The following is a 23,781-nucleotide window of genomic DNA, read 5'->3' on the forward strand; positions in this document are numbered from 1 at the left end:
GTGTCTTGACAGTGTGTATTCTTTGATTAGAATGCTTCTCACCGACCTTAGCGTGTAGGCGTGTGATGTCCTGGGCAGGAAGCAACAGTGTTTTGACTACTCTTCTTTCATTAATAAACGTGTTAAGGTAATTAACCTTTACCTTAGTGTTTCGCTTTTGTTGGGTCCGACCTGGCCCGGGCGGTCAAAATCAACTTTTAACACACAGATGTATCTTCGAATGTGTTTACATCTATAGATTAGTACTATATCTACCTATACACCACTTTATAATGTCACAGATTGCAGTATTTATAGAAAACAAGGTGCTCAAAGTGAAGCCCTTTTTCTCTGCATTCTTAACATAGTCTCTATCAGAAGTGTTTGGCATGTGTTGGGTCCGACTTGGCCCGGGCCGTCAAAATCAACTTTAAACACACAGATGTATCATCAAACGCGTTTACATCTATAGATTAGTGTTATATCTATCTATACACCACTTGATAATGTCACGGTACATCGTATTTAAAGAAAACAAGGTGCTCGAAGTGAAGCATTTTTACTGTATTTTCTTAAGAAAATCTATGTCAGAAGTGTTCGGTCCGACTTGGCCCGGGCTGTCAAAATCAACTTAAACCTCACAGATGTATCATCAAATGGATTCACATCTATAGATTAGTATTATATCTACCTAAATACCACTTTATAATGTCACAGATGGCTGTACTTAAAGAAAACAAGGTGCTCAAAGTGAAGCCCTTTCCATCTACATTCTCAACATAGTCTCTATCAGAAGTGTTTGGCATGTGTTGGGTCCGACTTGGCCCGGGCCGTCAAAATCAACTTGAAACACACAGATGTATCTTCAAATGTGTTTACATCTATAGATTAGTGTTATATCTACCTATATACCACTTTATAATGTCCAAGTGTATCGCATTTAAAGAAATCTGCGCCGTCAAAGTAAAGCTTTTTTACTGTAGTTTCTTAAGAAAATCTATGTCAGAAATGTTCGGTCCGACCTGGCCCGGGCTGTCAAAATCATCTTAAACCTTACAGATGTATCGTCAAATGGATTCACATCTATAGCTTAGTATTATATCTACCTAAATATCACTTTATAATGTCACAGATGGCTGTACTTAAAGAAAACAAGGGGCTCAAAGTGAAGCCCTTTTCCCCTCTACATTCTCAACATAGTCTCTATCAGAAGTGTTTCGCTTTTGTTGGGTCCGACTTGGCCCGGGCCGTCAAAATCAACTTTAAACACACAGATGTATCATCAAACGCGTTTACATCTCTAGATTAGTGTTATATCTACCTTTATACCACTTGATAATGTCACGGTACATCGTATTTAAAGAAACCAAGGTGCTCGAAGTGAAGCATTTTTACTGTAGTTTCTTAAGAAAATCTATGTCAGAAGTGTTCGGTCCGACTTGGCCCGGGCGGTCAAAATCAACTTAAACCTCACAGATGTATCTTCAAATGTGTTTACATCTATAGATTAGTACTAAATCTACCTATACACCACTTTATAATGTCACAGATTGCATTATTTATAGAAAACAAGGTGCTCAAAGTGAAGCCCTTTTTCTCTGCATTCTTAACATAGTCTCTATCAGAAGTGTTTGGCATGTGTTGGGTCCAACTTGGCCCAGGCCGTCAAAATCAACTTTTAACACACAGATGTATCTTCAAATGTGTTTACATCTATAGATTAGTATTATATCTACCTATACATTATGAATCCATTTGACGATACATCTGTGAGGTTTAAGTTGATTTTAACAGCCCGGGCCAGGTTGGACCGAACATTTCTGACTTGGATTTTTTAAAGAAAATACAGTAAAAAAGGGTTCACTTTAACGGCGCAGATTTCTTTAAATGCGATACAGCTGGACATTATAAAGTGGTGTATAGGTAGATATAACACTAATCTATAGATGTAAATTCGTATCACGATAGCTAGAAGTATTTGATACGTGTCAAATCTTATTTCGTTTAACGATTGCTCTTTAACATGTTACCTAGATCTGCGACGCTAACACATAGCTCCACTTTCTAGTTTTTAAGTGATTTACTCCGAATTACTTAATCATGCTGCACGTTTTGGATTGGTGATTGTTCAGTAGTGTCATGTGTGTATGTTGCATTAATAATATGTAGATATGATCGCCGATAATGAAGTAATTAGCCAGTAACACTTTGGCCCGTCTTGGCCTGGCCCGACTTTTAGGCAATCCCCTATACCCACTGATCATGTGATACGGCAACCAGAATACCGTAAAAGGTTATTAAGCTTGTTGTAAGAGACGACTAACGGGGTCGGGTGGTCAGGCTCGTTGAAAATACCTTGGCTCCCGTTTTGTACCACTTGTGACGCAATACCTGGGTTCCTGTTTCGTACCACTTGTGTCGAAATACCTAGGCTGCTGTTTCGTACCACTTATGGCACAATACCTGGGCCCCTGTTCCGTACAACTTGTGTCGCAATACTTGAGGTCCCGTGTCTTACCCCTTTCGTCCGAATGCTCCCGTGTCTGATTCACTTTTGTCGCAAGGTTTTGGGACGCGTGTCTCACCCCTTGTCTACAGGGCTCCTGTGACTCACCCTTGTGTCCTAAAACATGAGATAAAGTGTCTGGATTCTTGAGTCCCAAAATCGGGGCGACCGAGTCTCACCCCTTTGTGCCCCAATACGTAGTCCCCTGTGCTTCACCTCTTGTGTCAAAATGCCTGAGATCCCATGTTTCACCACTTGTGTCCTAATGCAAGGTCTCCCGTGCCTCACCCATTGTGTCCTAATGCATGAGTTCCTGTGTCTCACTCCGTGTGTCGCAATACATGAGGTCCCGTGTATTACCTCTTGTTTCCCAATGCATGGGCTCTCGTGTCTCACACCCTCTGTCCCAAAGTATGGGCTCCGCTGTCTCACAGCTTGTGTTCACAAAACATGGACTCCCGTTCCTTTCCCTGTGTATCCCAAAGAATGTTTCCCGTGTATCACCAAATGCTAGGACACCCTGGCCACACCCCGTCTGTTCTAAAGGATGGGCTTTCGTGTTTCACAGCTTGTGTCCAAATGCATGGACAGCCTGGTCTCACCCCTTCTGTTTCATAGGATGGGCTTCCGTGTTTCACAGCTTGTGTCCAAATGCATGGACACCCTGGTCTCACCCTTTCTATTCCAAAGGATTGGCTCCCGTGTTTCACGGCTTGTGTCCCAATTCATGCGCTCCCTTGCAAGTCCTTTTTTGTCCAATTGTCTCGCCTCAAGTATGTCAACCTCTTGTGTACCGATACATGGGCTCCCGTATCTTACCTCTTCTATACCAATACATGGACTCTCGAGTCTCAAATTTTTGTGTCCAAAGGAAGGGCCTACAGTGTCTCATCCCTTGTGTCCCAAAGGGTGGGCTCTCGTGTCTCACAGCTTTTGACCCAATGTCTGGGCTCCTGTATATCACCTCGTGTCCTAATGTATGAGCCCTCGTGCCTCACCTATTGTATCACAATGCCTGGCCTCCCGTGTTTCTACCTGTGTGTCCCAATACAAGGGCTCCCGTGTCTCGACTCTTGAGTCCTAATCCATGGGCTCTCGTGTGTCACCCCTTGTGTCTCAATGAATGTCCGTCGTGCCTTACATATATCTGTTCTTACCTTGCGTTTCTTATCTTCTGTGCGTTACCTTATATTGCAATTGTACCTTTATATGGCTATTGTTATATCCCGTGTATCACCTTTATATCTTAAATGTTATATCCCGTGTGTTATCTTTAAATTGCAATTTGTAAATTCCGTGTGTTACCTTTATATTACTATTATTATCCCTCTTGTGTTACATTCATATTGCACTTGTTATCCCATGTTACCTTTATATTGCAGTTGTTATATCCCGTGTGTTACCTTCATATTGCAATTATTATATCCCTTGTGTTACCTTTATATTGCAATTAGTATATCCTTTGTGTTACCTTTAAATTGCAATTATAATATATCCCTAGTGTTACCTTTACATTGCAACTGTTACATCCCGTGTGATACCTGTATATTAAAAATGTTATCTCTCGCATGTTACCTTTGTCATACACATATTATATCCCATGTGTGTTACCTTTATATTGCAATTGTTATATCCCCTGTGTTACCTTTATATTGCAATTCTTATATCCCTTGTGTTACCTTTATGTTGCAATTATTATATCCCTTGTGTTACTTTTAATTTGCAATTATTATATCCCTTGTGTTACCTTTATATTACAATTATTATATCCCTTGTGGTACCGTTTATATTACAATTATTATATCATTCGGTGCGACAAGATTGCAGTTGACCTTAGGTTGTAGGAGATTCCAGGCTAGCGTGAATAGATGTTCATGTTGTCAATCTCTTGTTTGTATGGCCCTGAGTCGAGCATTTACAGACTGCCGTCATTTAACTGAATTATTGGTGAGTGCGTTGTAAAACATCTACAAAACAAAAGTGAGAGATTACAACGTTTGCTAAATGGCTAAAGATCGGTGCGTTCCTACAAGTTGTGAAATATGTGTCACAAAGAAGATACAGGCAGATACATTGATTTCACATTGTGTATATAGTATTAACATCAACAAGGTAACGCATGTAACGCATGTAACTAACACAATTAAAGTGAAAACAAGGATAAATAACTGAATGCTCCTATAGATAGAAAGTACATTTTGAAATAAACCAGTTGTATATAAATCAATCAGTCCGTGTGCAGTCTGGTGTTCTCATCGGGCAAAGTATTTTCGTACATCGGATCCGAAAGTAACGTAGAGTTGCAAGATACTATCGCATTTAAAGACAAATGTAGATCATAATCAATATGCACTGGTTACATGGTTCAATGGTTGAATACATGAAACAGATGTTTTAAAAGTATGGATCATTTTATATAAAGAACAAACATTGCACCAGGTCAGCATCTGATGTTAGTGGTGGATTCCATGGCACCGACCACACCTCAGCTTAGACCTGATCTAGCTGTTTCATATAAGATTATTAATGCATAAATAATTCACAGCATGCTAACCTTGGAATTAGCTGGCTGTTAATTAAGGGAATTAAGTGAATAAAACGTAGATTTTAGATAAATACACGTCGTAATGACAAAGTAATCTAAACTTTTGATATAAATGTGTTTATGTGAGATGTGAGATTATGGAAGTATAACAGCACCATTCGATGAATGTTCACATCTTTTTGTGATGAAAACTTGAATTAAGACATCAAATGGCATGTGCTGTATGCGAGTGAGAAAGTATGAAAGCAATGTATGTTTTGTATGTGAACCAAGCAGGAGAACACATCCCTTCGGTAGATATAATATTTCCCGTTAGTGCACATTTAAGTTAGGATTTTGCACGTAAGCAAATATCTAAGAGCAGATCATGTGATTTAGGAGTTGAGACAGTCTACCTTTATAGATTGGATTGAACATAGCTTTTGGAATGGAACCCAGTATGTAAAGATCCATGGGGTATCTTCTATCGTCTTGATAAATTCATTGTAGATATAAGCGACAAAATCCTTTCCATAATTATATGAAATCTCCATTGTACGGTTACAACACTATCATAAGCATACGTTCATGAATCACAATCAAATGGTGATAATACCAGGTGTTCGTAAAAGGAGAGCGTGTCCTGTCCCACCGAGTTCCACCGTCACAAACACATGCAAATCCGACATAATATTTAAAACTGATGTGTGAACTTTGAAAATGTCTTCCACATTTCTATCATAGAACGTTTTGAATGCGTTACTAAGGCATTGACTGTGTGAACCATGATCCAACAACTTTTGAGCAGACATTTATGACAAGCAATTTAGATTTAACAAAGATATAAATTCTATTACTTTTTTAATTAAGAATTCGCGAAGCATGAGCATCACATTGAAGGGACATTCTCGCGATCTCGCATTCTCGTGTTTTAAGTACATATATAGCACTTTTTGTTTAGAGTCGATAACGCGAGAATGCGACATTTGGACATAATGCAAAATCTCGCAATCTCGACTTGTCAAATTAGGCCACAAAAACACGAAATCGCGAGAGACGCGAGAATGCGACATTTCATTTTCTCGCGATCTCGTGTTCTCGTGTTCTCTCGTTTTAGACGCTGTCCTTGTGCATGCATAATATCATAAGGTCAAGGCGCATGTGCACGTTAGTAGTCCTTTGGTCATGCTCGTTTCATGCTCTTCATTCTCCAAGTAGCATTTAGCAAAATTATGACGCGCTTGAAAATGCTATGTAATTTACATACACAAAGTCTGAGTCATGTCCCGTTGTTATAGTTTCCTATGTACTTTATATTAAAACCCTTAACATGCTCACTATAATTTAACAAAAGAAATTATGTACATGAATGTCCAATGATAGTGAAAACATTAATGTGTCCGGAGTGAGTGAGTGAGTGAGTTAAGATTTAACGTCACATCGGCAGTATTTCAGCCATATCGTGACGAGAAGTACATTAATAATACACATAATTAATAAAAAAACATGTCGACGAAGGACAGCAAAATAACTAGATTTATCACAGATGATGTCTAAAACTAGTAGTTAGCAATAAAAATATAACATCATACGAAACAATACAAGATAAAAATGAGCTATAGATCGCCAGCCACTGAAGAGAGATCACCATGCTAGGGTCCATGGGGACTTACAGTACTTTTGCTACCTGCATGGACCCCAGCCGGATTTACATCATCCCTTCAGCTGTTGGCGATTATTGACAAATTTAGCAAACATTAAAATAACACATAATCTACGATTAAAACCGTGGTATAAATAAATATACTTTGAAAGACGTGGTCTTACATATCCTCTTAGGGGGACAATAATTTTACACTACTTCAACCCCCTTCGAGGATATAGCCACTAACGATCTCAGATATTAATTTTATTCAACCAATTATAAAAAAAACACTGATTATGTACAGAATATGTCATTCAAAATTTATGCAATAATTCAATTTCCTTTAAAAAAGCAATAATTAAATGAGAACTAATAGTATTAAAAAGATCCTTCATAGATTTAACCTTGAAATAGTTATCCCTTGTGATGGAAAAATGAATGCAGTCAAGCAGGCCATGCTTAACCATGATTCTTTCATCACAAGGGATGCAGAATGGAGGATCCTCACCTTTTAAAATATATTCATGAGTGTAACGTGAATGGCCAATACGACATCGTCTTAAAATGACCTCTTCAAATCTGGACTCACAACCCAAGTACATATAACCGACATTTGCTTTTATTGCATGTAATTTATTTATACCTACTTGAGTGTCCCACTTCTTCTGCATTAGATCTCTGATGTAAGATCTAATGACAGGTTTATAATCACTGTATGGTAAAAGAAGTGGTGTCACAGATTTGTTGAGTGCTGCTGTTGCGGCAGCAGCATCCAGTGTGTTACCAACAATCCCAACATGGCTTGGTAACCAACAAAAAACGATGTCATATTGGCCAGTCGCAAGATCATTATATAACTCAAGAATTTCAATTAAAAATGGATGTTTACATGACATATTTTTAATAGCCTGAAGGCACGAAAGTGAATCTGAAAAAATAATGAAGTCTTTATATTTGGATTTCTTCTTGATATATTTTAGTGCTGTTAAAATTGCGTGCGCTTCTGCTGTGAATATGGAACTATTATCGGGTAATCGTGAAGATACTGTTCTGGATCCAATGACAGTGGCACTAGCAACTGCGCCACCATCCTTGGATCCATCTGTAAATATAGATTTATGTGTCATAAGTGTTTCTTAATTGATTGTATTCTTGTTTATAAATAAGGGGATTTGTATCAGATTTCTTAAGTCTAGTTAATGTGAGGTCTACAGTTGGTCTTACCATCTGCCAAGGAGGCGATGAAAAAGGTTTTGTGGGAGCTATACCCTGAAAGTTAATGTTCGCAGCAGAAACGACTGATTTTATTCTTATTCCTAGCGGTGGAACAAGAGATGTTTTCTTATTGTAAATATCTTCGTAAAGAGGATTAAATACGCAATTAAAAGCTGGATTTGACTGATTAGAATATAACTTAGTGATGTACTGTAAAGATAGTTTCAGACGGCGTTGTTTACGAGAAGGCTCATCCACTTCAACAGACAGATTTGGAACAGGAGAAGTGCGAAAGGCTCCAAGGCAAAGCCTCAGTCCTTGGTGATGGATAGTATCAAGTTTTTTTAAATTACTTTTACAGGCTCCACCATAGACGATGGAGCCGTAATCAAGTTTTGAACGGATCTGTGACCTGTATAAGTGTAGGAGGGTTGTCTGATCCCCTCCCCACTTGGAATTTGATACAACTTTAAATAAATCAAGCGCCTTCAGGCATTTAGCTGTAAGTGATTGAATGTTTGGTAAGAAAGTTAAATGGCTATCAAAGATGAGTTCCCAGAATTTGGCCTCCTTTACAACTTTGATAGGGGTGCCATTCCAAAATAATTCAGGGTCTTTATGCGGCTTATATTTTCTGCAGAAGTGTATACAGTTAGTTTTAGATATAGAAAATTTGAACCCGTTTTCGAGAGACCACTTATGAATTTTATTGAGACAGATTTGTAACTGCCTCTCTATGGTATGCATATTTTTACCACAACAAGATGCATTAAAATCATCCACGAACAGTGATCCATCCACTGAATCACTTAAAACCTTGGACAGACTATTAATTTTAATACTAAACAAGGTGACAGACAAAATACTGCCTTGTGGGACACCCTGATCCTGATTATAATGGTCAGACAGGGTGGAACCCACTCGGACTTGAAATTGTCTGTCTGATAAAAATTGTGATATAAAATGAGGCAACCGGCCTCTCAAACCAAAATCATGTAAATCCTTTAGAATGCCATGCTTCCAAGTAGTATCGTAGGCTTTCTCAAGATCAAAGAAAATTGATACTACCTTTTTTTTTGTTTACAATAGCATTTTCCACAAAGGATTCTAATCGTACTAAATGGTCGATAGTACTTCTATTTTTTCGGAAACCACATTGGATATTTGTAATTAGATTATTGGTTTCCAGATACCAAATTAATATATTATTAACCATTCGTTCCATGGTTTTACATACGCAGCTTGTTAAGGATATAGGTCGATAGTTAGAGGGATCTGTATGATCCCGGCCAGGCTTCGGTATTGGGACTACAATGGCATTATGCCATGAAGTAGGAAAATTCCCTGATGTCCATATTAGATCAAATATGTCTAAAAGTGTCTCCAGACAAGAATCTGGTAAATGTTTTAAAAGCTGCTAATGAATGTTATCAGCTCCCGTTGCTGTGTCATGAGCTTGCTCAAGGGCGGTATGTAGCTCATGTAATGAGAAGACTTCATTATAGTCTTCACCATTATCAAAAGTGAAATTAACTTTGATCTTTTCCTGTTGTTTTTTAAATATTTGAAACTCTGGGACATAATTAGAAGTTGAAGAATGTTTCGCTAACGTTTCTCCAAGTTTATTGGCAATATCTGTTTTATCCGTTAATAACGTGTCACCTTCCTTAAGATGGTGAACAGACGATCTTGAACCTTTGCCTTTTATTTTCTGCACCATATTCCACACCTTGGATATGGGCGTGCGGGAATTTATTTTGGAGACATAGTTCCTCCAAGACATACGCTTATTTTCTTTAAAAGCACGTCGTGCCTTGGCATATGTAATTTTGACTCGATCTAGATTATGGACTGTAGGATGGCGGCGGAAATACTTTTCCGCTTTCTTCCTATATTTTCGTGCCTGTTTGCATTCGTTGTTAAACCATGGTTTACGAATATGAGGAATTGCAGAGGACTGTGGAATTGCTTCATCAGCAATTTCATTTAGCAAGTCCGAAAACAACTGTATCGGATCTTGAACATGTTGAAAAATGTCAGGTCTTAATTTTTCAGTGGATAATAATTCATATAAAGACCAATCAGCCTTTGTAAAATTCCACCGAGTCGTTGGTGGACGATCAGTAGGGTTAACAGTTTTAAGGATGGTAGGGAAATGGTCACTCCCACAAAGGTCATCATGAACTGACCATTCATATTCGTTGTAAAGATCTGAATCTGTGATGGAGAGATCCATTGCTGAATATGTTCCTGTAGCAGGATGTAAATAAGTGTTTGAATTGTCATTAAAAAGGCAGAGATTGTTGTCCGAAATAAAGTCTTCGAGCACTTTTCCCTTTCTGTTTGTATTTGGACTTTCCCATTGAGGTTATGCCCATTTAGATCGCCCATGATGATACAGGGCTTTGGTAACTGATCATAAAGATTCTGAAGATCAGCCTGCTGAAGAGTAGTCGAAGGAGGAATATATAAGGAGCACAAAGTAAGTGCAATGTGCAAGGTAAGTCGGACAGCTACAGCTTGAAGATTGGTATTGAGGGGAACAGTACTGTGGATGATGCCTTGCCTGATCAATATAGTAGAACCTCCAGTAGCTTTCTCACCTGGAGGTGAAAATGAATGATAGCAATTGTATTTCCGTAAATCAAATACATCGCTGTGCTTAAGATAAGTCTCTTGGAGACACAGTGCTGATGGTGTAAAGTCCTGAATTAGCAATTGTATCTCATTAAAAATTTTCCTGAGTCCTCTGCAATTCCACTGAATCAAATGAGGCATGTGAGTCATGGCGGCTCAATAGGTAATCTCACACGCGAGCGTGAAAAACTCCTAGCACTAGCCTGAGAAGACGGAGTTACCTCCATATCCAAAGGTCCAAAGGAGTTGTGGAAAGGCACCTCTGGAGGAGAGGGCGTCCGAAGATGTTGTCTATTTAGTTTTTGTCTTTCTGTCTTCGACATATGAACATTTCCTGGCTTTTCGATGTCTGGTAAACATTGTGAATCAGTCTGAGATTCTGAGGATGATGTAGTGGGCTGACAATCTGATTTGTTGGCCTGAATGACAGATGTTGTATCAACTGGTTTCACAGAGTGAACCCACGTCAACTCAGTCTGACATTCTATTGATGAAGTAGCAACAGAACGAGACACTGCAGCAGAATAAGATAAAGTTGGCGGCACCTGATTAGCTACTTGCTTTTTGGCTTCCAGATATGAAATGTTGTTGTTGTGTTTCAGTTTCAATATCTGTGACTCAGTTTTCCATATAGGACAGGCCTTTGACCAGGCTTCATGTTGGCCATTACAGTTGACACACTTTACATCTGCCCCGCTGGCAAACATGAGGTCGACCACATGATTTTGAACCATGGCCAAACTTTTGGCAAGTATAACATCGGAGCAGATTGGGGACATACACCTCCACTCCGATATTAACATAACCAGCTTTAATTGAAAGAGGGATACTTGGTCTATCAAATGTGAAGAGATAGGTATTCAGGGGAGTGATAACACCATTGACCTTTTTGGTGAAACGTTTAACAGCAGTCACTGCCTGATCCTTTAACTCTGTAACAATTTCTTGTTCAGACATGTCCGAAAGGCATCGAGCTCTGTCTCTAACAATTCCTCTACTGGAGTTTAAAGTCTTGTGTGCTGAAACAGCAACCTCAACATTTGCAAACTGACTGATCGACAAGAGATTTAGAGATTGCTGTTTCTTCAGACACTCCACAAGAATAGAACCACTACGGAGACGAGTGACATTTTTCACTTCTCCATAGTGTCCATTAATAGCTTTTTGGAAATAGCAAACGGATTCAATTTTAAAGGTAGTTTGTCAGCAGCCTCCATCAGCCTCAATCACCAGGAATCGGGCCCATGAATCGGAGTTGGTGGGAATGTTCCCAGAATCATCATCTTCAAGACGTCTTTTTTTGTCGTTACGAAGTGAACCAGGTTGTTTGGTAGACATGGCAAAAGAAAAGTGTTTCAGCATACCTGCTCCCCACCCCCCATGGAGTGTCAACAAGGACAGTGTTGTAGCGCATCAGATTTCCAGCATGCAAACACCAGGGATACAGGGATGTTAAATGTGACTTGAATAGCTATATTTATCTACCAGATGTAGTGCCAGGCAGGTTCAGTCCATGACAAGAAACTGGAGACATACAGAATACAGAGGTCAACATCACCAGATTGGCCCATGAGCCACCGCCTTCTGGCGTAAGACTCTAGGCAATTTATTTATTCATACAAAGTATGCATGGCCAAGACCAAAATATACATTATAATATAACACAGGAGTGCATATACAGTATTACGCACAGGGCCTGGTAGTGTGTTAGGCAAAGGAACACAGGTCCAGGAACCAGTGCCCTCAACTACCAGACTCCCGTCCTCCGCCGACACAGGGACGGCAAACGGGCTGCCCACTTTGGTCGCCTCTTGCGACCAGCAATGGGGTGCTGTGGAAATATTCTACCCCGGTTCCACACGGGGGAAGAGCTATTAGCGCTACCCAACACTCACCACGAGGAGGTTGCTCTTCACGAGTGCCTCATATAGCTTGAATATTGCTGAGTGCGGCGTTAAACAACAAACCAACCAACCAACCAACCCTGTTGTCTCTGTCGTCTAGCATGACGACGGATATTATTTCTATCCTCATCAAATTTAAGAATAAATGGTATCAGCTGTGTGTTTCGAATGAGACCACGTTTGATGTTCGCGTCACGTGTGTTCGGATGAGTGATGCGTCGTAAAATCCAAAGGTAGATCTTATTTGGATTAGGTTGCAAACATCTACGGTTCTCAACACGTGTCACATGTATGCGACCATCAAGAACATTCTCACTACAGCTGACATCTTGTCATATTGCGTACAAAGTCCAGGGTCTGCTCATAATTGTATTGATGGAGAACATGAATGAGAAAATCATAATGTGTTAACACGTATCTTTCCATGATATTTTCTATTACACAGTTTTACAAATACTGATACATAATCACACATACATGGATTATACATATTTATTCATCTCGACATTAATCTAAGTAAACTAATCTGAAGTATTGACAAATATGATTTGTTACATACATACCATTCAGAAGTTTATGATATGTGAACGCAGACACAATACCAGTAATCAATTCTGTTTTCTACATTTCTGAAGCAAGTAATACAAACAATAAAAAACACAAACACTTGAAGTGGACTGTTGAAGCACTTTTGTGTTAAATGTGATCCTTTTAGCATATTGTTTCATAACATGAACAAATTCTTTACTATAATACGGGGGGGTAACGTCCATAACTATAAAAAAATCGGCTTCATTATTTACAAAATAGATAGCCACCCAGTGTCGACCAGGAAATTGAGAGTCGTCGGTGTTCACAATACAACCCCATCTGCTATGATTTGACATGGGTCTTGCGTACGTCAGATGGTCTTTTGAACAAACCCACAAAACACATCTTTGCAGAGATGGATCACTGTTAATAGCACATTGTTGCTGACTCCTGTTCATTACTTGAGATAAATGTCTTTAAACTGGTCAATCTGTAGGAGAGCAGGTGACTGTGAGACCAGAATAGCATTGATAGTGGAGGTAAGAGCCAACTTAAATTGAACTTCCAGTCTAAGGTTGCCTGATTTAATCAAGTTCATGTAACCGTCGTCAACGTAGAACACGTTATCAACTTGAAATTCTGATCTTCATCCTCTCTCCATTTGTTAAATCCTTCAAACATATTTACGTAGGCCTCAATGTCGCCTGCCTCCACTGGTCGAGCTGCGACACTGACTCCATCCTAAGAGAGACCAGCTGCTTTTATGCTTATAAGTACCTTGAAAGTTGAATGGGTCTAGGAACACATTATCAAAAGTGTATGTCATCTGCGAGGCGTTGATACTAGCTTGTCTGATCTCACTTTTCATGTGAGGATAAAGTGCATTACCCTTCTCGAATTGTTTTGCGTGAGCCAGTACAATCGCATTATTCATTCTCAACATGCAGAATCTCAAGAATCTGTGAGTTCTATTTTGTACTCTTGTCCAGCGTTTCCAGACATCAAACAAAATGGGGTGCTGGATCTGAAAAATTTGATACTGACATCGACTCAATTGACCCGATTGAGATTAAATACATCTGCCATTTTAGGTCCTGACACAGTGAGGATATTGCTATTTTCAATGAAGGGCACTCGATTGATGAGACCATCATTTCCTCCTGCCAGTGTGCCAGTAGAATCAAATTCTGTGGTTGTGACTCCGGAATCTTTATAAAACAATTGAGAATGAAGTTGACTAGTTTTAGCCTCTTCACCATATTCAAGTAAAGGTTGCATGAAAGGTTTGTAAATATAACATACATTGCTAGATCTGACTAGTTGACCTTGAAAATACACTGGCACCTGAGACCAAAGAGCTTGTAGAAATTGATTGACTGGACCTACTTTGTCTTTGCTTCATGTGTGACTTTCAGTTTGACGTGCAACAGTGTTCGTTTCAGATCTATGTAATCGCTTCCGCTGTTAGAAATAAAAACATTCTACAAGACTTGATTCAGTGAAGGTTGAAAGGAGGCGTGCATTAACGTAGTACTGTTTTAGGGTATTCGTTTGACTATGCTTGCCGTAAAAGGTGACTATGCTTGTCGTAAAAGGTGACTATGCTTGCCATAAAAGGCGACTATGCTTCTTGTAAAAGGCGACTAACGGGATCGGGTGGTCAGGCTCTCTGACTTGGTTGATACATGTCATCGATCCCAATTGCGTGGATCGATGCTCATGATATTAATCATTGGATTGTCTGGCCAGACTCGATTATTTACAGGCCGCCGTCATATAGCTGGAATATTGCTCACTGCGGCGTTAAACAACAAAGCAAGCAAGCAACCAACCTCAGTCCATCGCAAGTTGTGTTCTCCGCTGAAAAGTTTCTTTAAATAATTAATTCTCAGCATATCACCTATTTTATATTGAAATATATGAAAGTGTGTTTTCTTGTTCATACTGTACTCTAGTACCGGCTTCATGTACAAATGTTCCACACTTCGATCTCTTTACTTTTGGTGACATTAGCAGGTCTCCATAGACCCAAACAGATGTGTAGCGTATGATTATAACATTATAAACCAGGTCCGACAAGTCATCAATGTATGTATTGGTTTTGTTGTGTGATAAATACCTGAGCAATCTTATTGTGCGAATTACTCTTTCTGCACAATAGCTTTAATATTTTCATTTTGAGTGATGATAAATTTAATACCTTTCGTTTTAATTATGTTCTTGAATGCACCAGCAAATTCCTTTCCTTTATGAACCCGTATCTTTTTAGGGACTCAACCTCCTCTCAAAATAGATTTAGACCCATCAAGAACAGATTTTTTGTTTTTGTTTAGCGCAACAACCCACAAATACCGAGACAAAATGTCAATGGCTATCAACAAAAAACGCACTCCATCATTTGCGCTTTGATATCGACTTACATCAGCGATATCGATGTTCCACATTTCATCTGGTTTAATAACACTTACCCATAGTCAGTTGAACTTATATCGTACATGTTTGTGTAAGGAATAAGCGTCTTTTTCTCGTAAAAAGTTTTTCACCGTGTTTAGACTGTATTTTTTACCATGTTTCTTCAATGCAGCTCGAAACTGTCCAGGTCAAGAAAAGGCAGCTGGTCTAGGAGGATTAAAATAATACTCCTCCAAGTAGGACTCATTTCTAAGCTGTCAGGGCTGTTGCTGTTGTTGTTCAGTAGCCACCTTAAGCAATCAGTGAGCTCTTTTTAATAACCGCATTGTTTTATACTAACATCGCACATACTTGGTCCAATGCTTGGTGCTTGTGCTAAGTCATATTAATGTCAACAATTGTTTATTCACAAATACATATATAGCACATGATACATAAAACAATATATAATTTATTTTTCTTAATGTATCACATGTACAGTAGGCTTAAGTATGTTTGCTTGAGACCTTGTTTGATTTGCAGCATTTTGATATCATTGATCCACTCATCAGTCTTAATGTTAGAATCTCTAAAATCTTAATATGGATATTGACACATGATAGCTGGTGACACACGATTTACAGATGAGTCATCTCGAACCTGTTGAATCCACTTTCCAATCACTTGGTATTCATTTACCTCAGAACAGGCCATATTAAAATAACGGTTGACGAGATCTTGCTCAGACATGTCAGTGCATGTGTGAACTTGTTCTATTTGTTCAAGCATACTAAAACAAAATTAAACAGAAAGGCGTCTAATAATTTAAAAAAATTCCAGAGTGTAACACTAAGTTAGTAACGATTCAATATATTGAATTGTGTGCGTTGTGTCCACTTCATCTACTTGAATTTGACGAGTTCGAGTTTGTTGAACGAGTTTGAAATGCAACAAAAAATAAAAAAATACAGAAACGAGGCGAAATTTGATGAAAGGGAAGCGACAGTTCAGTCAATCGAGGTGAAATTTGATGACTGAAAACGACAGTTCAGTCTATCATGGTGAAATTTTATGAAAGGAAAACGACATTTCTGTCACTTCTGGATGGAAATTTACTAACCTATCAACGTTGTATGCAGACATTGTCAGAGTTAAACAGCGTGCTGATAGCGAGCGGTCCAGGATCAATATATCACAAGCATTCATCAAATATGTGTTAAATATTGATAGCACTGTTATCATGCGATAGTATTGCTTGCCTATGATTGGTCAGTATAAAACAGGTACTCAGTCAGACAATTAATACAATTCTTCTTTCTTTTCTTTGTTCTTCTTCGGGTGGTGATTGATATGTACACTTGAATTAATTATCACATTGATCTGATTAATGTTATCGAGATTATTCCGGAATGGACATTCTTCAAAAGAGGATAATCCGGAAAGCCGCCCAAACAACTCAAAGTATAAATCTTGGTTCTTGTCAATATACTAACATATAGATAGGATACTAACAGCGACCTAATAACTAAAGAAAATGAAGTTGTAGACTTTCTAAGTCAACCGCCACCATGATTATGTAACATTCTGATTACAGTATATGAGAACCAAATTCTTGCATCGTATCAAAATAAAATACTTACAGCGATCCATTACAGAGAATGAAGTAGGTTTTCAAAGTTTTATCACAAATGTTACTTCCTAAGTTTACCACAACCAAAACAATATAAAAGAAGATTTCACCCTCGAGATGAAATTCATTCCCATGCGGTCCACCACATATGGTGAAGAAATAAGACATTTCCGCCGGATCACATTTTTCCCTATTCTGGCAGAATGTCGTGTCATCACTCTCTTCGTCCCTAATGATGACTGTTTCTTTATACTCCTTCATGTCATCACTGCTTCTTGTTCCTGTTTACTTTAAAAAACAGCAAATTGTTGGCCATCAAGTTCTTCTGGTCTTCACTTGACCTCGAAAAACCATATGCGTACAGTGTTTGGCTTCGGGATAAAAACAGACAAAGTGTCCTTCAGGATTTCATCGGAAGCAGTCTTGACATAGAATTTGTATAATTCTATTCCATCACCGACTTTTAACCTTTTCCGGGCTCAGCACTACTAAAGCACAGTCTTTAGGCAGCTGACTCACGCTGACACTTTTAGGTATTTTTGTTATGTGGAAGAATGTCTTTTCCTGAACAAATAGTAATAAAATGAAAAATAATAATAAAATGATTAACAAAATAATTAAACATAAATTATAGATAAAAATCACACACACTCAAAAACCAACAAAAAGAAAAAAAACAAAAAACAACAACAACCCAACAACATAAAAATCAAATACGTACTGGCTACACATATGTTGTTATTAGGATGAAAACGACTTGCATTTTCATGATACATCAATGTTGTACACGAATATGTAACATTCAATCTGAATAAACGATACATTAGTAGGTAGTTAATAAAAGTAACATTTAACTTCAGGGTAACATTTAATCCTAAATAATATCAATGTCATGTTGTAACAAAAAATTAATTAGCACTCACCAGAAATGAAGATCACACAAGCAGCTGGACAGGTTCTTCTGTTGTCTGACAACTTCCCTCGAAATGTGAGATATATTTATACTAGGACAATGTAGATATGTATGTATATTCAAGTATTGGTAAGTACTTTTGATTCTTTTGGGTGTGGTTTGGTACTACATTCTTAAAACCTGAGTAGTAAATCGGTTTAACAGAGGAATTTAGGAGACCAAATGAAGTACACACTGAAACGAAAAATTTATTATTTTGATGTTGGCAAGAGATGAAAGGCACCGGTCCGACTCTCTACTTCCATATGGTTGATGATTATTTCAATAAAGATTTAGACAAACCTCAGGAGAGTATGTATTTACCTTTGAGACATGAGGTTGATTATGTTTACCCTCTCCTTACAATCGTTCCAACGGCTCTTAGAGAAAAACAATTTTGTGACAGAGATTCTTAAAGGCGGGGATTTTGGACCATGTGGACTCACTGAATACACCCAGTGATGTTGAGAGTTTTGAATATTTGATAAAACAAAACAAAAACAGGTGGCTTGTCTTTGGGAAAAGTGACCTACGGCAGAGATCGTCCTGTCATAGCTGCTTTCGGGTGTCCAGTGCGACCCTACTACAGTTTCTAAAAGTATTGCCGTTCTTGGTCATCATCGTCAGTTAAGCCATGACTGTGCAACTCGCCTAGTGAGCATCAAGTCATCTCTGACGTCAAGGAGTGATTGGTCAAACGACGCTGACTCCAAATTGTCTCCATCAGCATTCATACTCACATAATAAAGAAACGCAACACCAGCTCTATACTCACATAAGTTTTACTTACTCCCACCCCGTCTTTCAATACACGACAGGATCAGACCGGCCAGGCTCGTCACTAACCTAGGAGATTCGACTCGATTGATTGCAAACCGCGCTCTCCTCTCTTAATGTTTAAAGTATCCTTTTATAGTGTTCGGGCCTAGCATGTTTTTGTCACATGTCACAATACCTCATTTTCATTCCTTAAAAGCTAGTTCTGACCATGAACTCATGTGTGTCAGAATCGGAATAATACAGAAGCCTGCGTGCCAGATTGATCATCTCTCTATTGATTTTGTGATGCTACAAATGAAACGTATCTTACCCCTCTGCTTGTTTCATCAACGATAACATGGAACCACTTCAATGATAAATGTGAAATGTCAAGAATACACTTGCGATAAATGTGAAATGTCTTTTATCTATTGGGGCGGCCGGGTGGCCTAGTGGTTAAAGCGCTTGTTCGCCACGCCGAAGACCCAGGTTCGATTCCCGACATGAGTACAATGTGTGAAGCCTATTTCTGGTGTCCCCCGCCGTGATATTGCTGGAATATTGCTAAAAGCGGTGTAAAAACAAACTCACTCACTCTTTTATCTATTAGTTCCTTTCGAACTAAAAGTTCTCTTAATATGCTATGTCCGTAATACTCTTGTGTTGAATGTGAAAAGTATTTTATCTATTAATTCCTTTCAATCTAAAAGTTCTCTGTCTCAAGCTTTGTATATCTAATGCAACTCATCATTGCAGCAAAAACGGTTCAGTTTGGTAACGTTTCTTGTTTTGTCAGTTGACTTAAAAAGCTTCTTATGTCCAACCACCACATCATCTTAGTAATTGAAAAATACATTTCAAGTTAACAACGTTTCGCTTCACATGGTGTTGTAAAAAACGGTCTTAATTTATTATTTCATAAAGTACTTTATTCTACTGCTATTTTTATTGTTCTTTCTGTTTAAAAATAACCTACATCTGCAGTTATTATGTTTGAGTGAACAGTGAGAAAATGTTAACATTGTTCCATAGGTTGAATTTGAAATGCGCTGTTAAAAACTTCAGCTCTTTTCAAAAGTAAAACATCTCAGCACCTAAAAATGAAGTGAAGAAACATGACTCTACCCAAAAACATTTTTGCAATTATAAATTTTAATTAACATTGAAAATGCTAATACTAACAACATGACTGAAAGATTAGCACGTACCAAGGCTTTTGTGTCATAACTGCCTCACGAGAAAGGCATATTTTAGGTTCAGTACAATGCAGATTACTGTATGGGACGAACTTCTAAGTTTAGATGAAGATAAAGACCGCTGTTTCGCCCATGACCTCTGAAATTGTACAATTGTATCCTCACGAAGCAATGCTCCGGAAAATGCGATAAAGGATCCTGTTCACTGGCGTTGATTATTGGTGTGATATTAACTCAATGTGGACTCAATACACACACTGATGCTGCTATGGTAAAACATGCTGCCATGGTGTCAGTTCCGTAGTGACACTCCCGAGTGTACGGCAAACAAGGCTCTGAACCCTAATCATTAGTTTGTTTATTAAACATTTCTCACGATAATTCTCCACACATTAATATTTTTGAAACCAATTGATCTGTGATAATCGTGGTCTATTTAAGCCCCCAAAATGAGTCATGAGAGTTAGACAGTTAAGCATGACGATGCCTTGCATACTGAGAGCTACTCTTCTGTTTCTACAAGAAGGATTTGTCCTGGGTGCTTTGGTAAAATCTCATCACCGTGAGTAGTCAGTTACGTGGTGCCGAAATACTTTGCAATAGATTGATAAGATAAAACGCTCACTGTGTAAACATTTATAATAACAAGTATCATTAATAATGTTTTTTTTATTCATTTAAACACATCGTTAATTTAAAAGAACATGACACAGTTTATGTGAATATCTGTTTTGGCAAACTGTATAAAAATGCTCGTGTAGAAATACGTTCCACAAAGAAGACGTCAGCTTGTGGATCACGTTTTTAGGAGATTGCTGCTCATGCCTGTATGTTATTTTCTTCCATCATGGAAACCATTCAATATCATGGTAAGAGGCTACATTACCAAAGTAGACATGTGTATCTTAAAATGCTCTTAGAGTGAGTGAGGTAGTGTTGTTTTTGTTAGCAATATTGGTTTACGCGTTTTTAGCAATATTCCAGCAATTTCACGATCGGGGACATCAGAAATGGGCCTCACACATTGTACCCATGTTGGAGGAATCGAACCCTGCCTCTAGCATGGTGATCCAATAGTTTAACATCTGGGGATGCCATGTTTGCCTCTCTTAGCAAATGACTCTCTATTGTTTTGGTTGGTTGGTTGGTTGGTTGGTTGTTTAACGCCTCACTCAGCAGTATTCCAGCTATATGACGGCGGTCTGTAAATAATCGAGTCTGGACCAGACAATCCAGTAAAAGATATAATGAGTTTCGATCCACGCAATTGTGATCGATGACTTGCATCAACCAAGTCAGCGAGCCTGATCATCCGATTCCGTTAGTCGCCTTTTACGACAAGGATAGTCGCCTTTTACGGCAAGCATGGGTTGCTGAAAACCTATTCTACCCCGGATCTTCACGGGTCCTCCATTGTTTTGGGTGTGGTTGTTACTGTCCACATGCTGCCAGGTTTTGCACTTCTATATTTACAGGACATGGGCATTCTGAGTACAGCTATTCCATTTCTGATTCAATGAACCTCACAAGATTGTTCCATGAGATGAAAATGTCAACTACAACTACAATCATTTCTGGTCAAGGTACAGGCACATAGGTTTTACTTATTATAAGTACATGTTAGAAGGAAAATAACTTTCTTTTGAATATGGATTCGAATTCATGCCTGCCATGTTCGTATTAGTGAGTGAGTGAGTATGGTTTTACGCCGCTTTTAGCAATATTCCAGCAATATCACGGCGGGGGACACCAGAAATGGGCTTCACACATTGTACCCATGTCGGGAATCGAACTCGGCTCTTTGGCGTCACGAGCGAACGCTTTAACCACTAGGCTACCCGACCGCCCCATGTTCGTATTATATACTAATACTTAAATTTTCGTTGTGTTCATTAAAATTCCTGCATTCTGATTAGCTGAACTGGTCACGTGTTATTGCATTCATTTCCCAATGAATGTAAAAAATTAAGTCAAGCCACTACTTTTATTACTGAGGAATGTCAGGAATCCAAATATTACAGTCGAGGGAATTCCCTTTCTGCTCATGTGAATTGTCATGCACAGGACATTTAGCAACTTTCATGCATATTCATTGTCCAAACTACCCTTTGAAACCGAAGGCAGAGAATGAATGAAACAGCAAACGCGCAGGGTCGCTCACCTGTTTTTTCCCAACTTTCATGTCTTCGGGTTTCATTTCTGACTAGCATTTTTCCTACTGTGTTTTACCGTAATCAGGGAAGTAATGTTTAAATCTGGCGGTAACTGACCATGTTATTTGAAACAGTCGCCTTCCCCCGACATATTTCTTCCGGTCCGTTACAGTCTGACTGTTGCAGTTCTTTTCGCCTCTTGCCTTAGTTGACAGATCCAATGAACATTGTTTTGATCCTACTCTCAGTTGATTGGCTACTGACTGTTTAGGCGTGTCAAGTTATGTGCATAAATTAAACGATCACCTGATTCAATCTCGTCATTTTTTTCTGTTTTGATATATACAACTGTTTTGGTTAAACTATAGTAGATAAAATATGTTTTACGTTGTCGAATTTAATTATAACCATTGTCTGTATTTTTTTCTTTCATTGAGGTATGAATCGAAAAATCGAAGTGCAAACTTTTTTAAGAATCTGCTACGCCGAAAATGAACCGAAGAAAATACGAAGTCAATCATTAAATATATTTGGAGACAGAAATATGGATTTTTCGTGACATTTATCTTTATAATCAGAATACTTATATCGTAACAACTCTACACTGCGACATTGCGAATACACCGATAGACGTCGTTTTGGCACAATAGTACATTTGGATACACACATTGTGAATTTTAACTTTCTTATTATACATATATTATTTAGTTCACACGCTGGAATAATGATATTATTTATGACGCACTTCCAAGTCTGACTTATTTATTACAAGATTCTTGGACTGACATCAGCATCAGAACAGTTTCCCATTCTTGGTAAATGGTTAACACTCTACATTTCACTAATGATTTTGTATACTCTGATCCAACAGCCATTCAACTGAATATGCAGTTAACTGATCATCAACTCCTTACTTTAATTACATACATATAGTTCTTACTTCATGGAGCGAGAGAGAGGGTTTTGTTTTAGCTAAACATTTAACAGTATTTCAGTTACTTTATGGTGTATCCAGATACATGTCTTGATTTTATTTCTGATTTCAAGTCTGACTTTTTTATTAACTTTTTTAAGATATGAAAACTGACCACCTCATAAGAACAAGTTCACAGGAGACGAAGACCACAATCTTGGACCTTGATATCTTTGCAAGTGTGATGTCGTCTGAAATAGCTTCCGTTCGGCAATATGATAATCTGGACATTGTTAAAAGAAATCTTAATTTTCTGCTTGTCGCTGATATTGAGGAAACACAGTCTATACTATACAAGGTATTTCAAAACATATTGATGTGTGAAAAGAAAAAATGCCGTTTTACTCAATACTATAGTCTAGCAAAGCAACAGCAGTTATTTAGTTCCCAGCTATGGCGTTTGCGAAACAAAAAATAACCTTTTTGTTATTACGTTGCATATATTGTCATCTGAGGTACCTTCATTGCATATTATGAAAAGCATTATAAACCTATGACAGTTATTGAGAATATTTTAGTTGTCAGAATGATATGCACTGAAAGCCCCAAATAAGGTTTTCGTTTACCATAATAAAGCTGAGTCTGGGATTCGAACCCGCAATCACAAGATGTGAATTGCAGATAAAAGACGCCTGGTGATAGATTTCACATTGATAGACTCACGTGTGTTCAGAAGGTGTTTGTAAGAAGTGAGAGCGCTGTCAGAAGTTCGTTAGTGTTATTTGAAAATCAAAGCAGAATTAATAATGATGCAATAATGATGCGATTGCAAGTAAGGTATTGATC

At 38.3% G+C, this 23,781-nt stretch overlaps 1 protein-coding gene across 1 annotated transcript in view; it reads right to left on the bottom strand.

Annotated features, from left to right (window-relative positions):
• The window catches only part of LOC139457056 (B-cell receptor CD22-like), a 185,325-nt gene that overhangs the window by 44,595 nt on the left and 116,949 nt on the right, over nucleotides 1–23,781 (bottom strand). The gene's annotated exons all lie outside the window — the stretch shown is intronic.

Source organism: Haliotis cracherodii, unplaced genomic scaffold, assembly GCF_022045235.1.
Source record: "Haliotis cracherodii isolate W230 unplaced genomic scaffold, xgHalCrac1.p SCAF_12, whole genome shotgun sequence".
Taxonomy (NCBI): Eukaryota; Metazoa; Mollusca; class Gastropoda; order Lepetellida; family Haliotidae; genus Haliotis; species Haliotis cracherodii.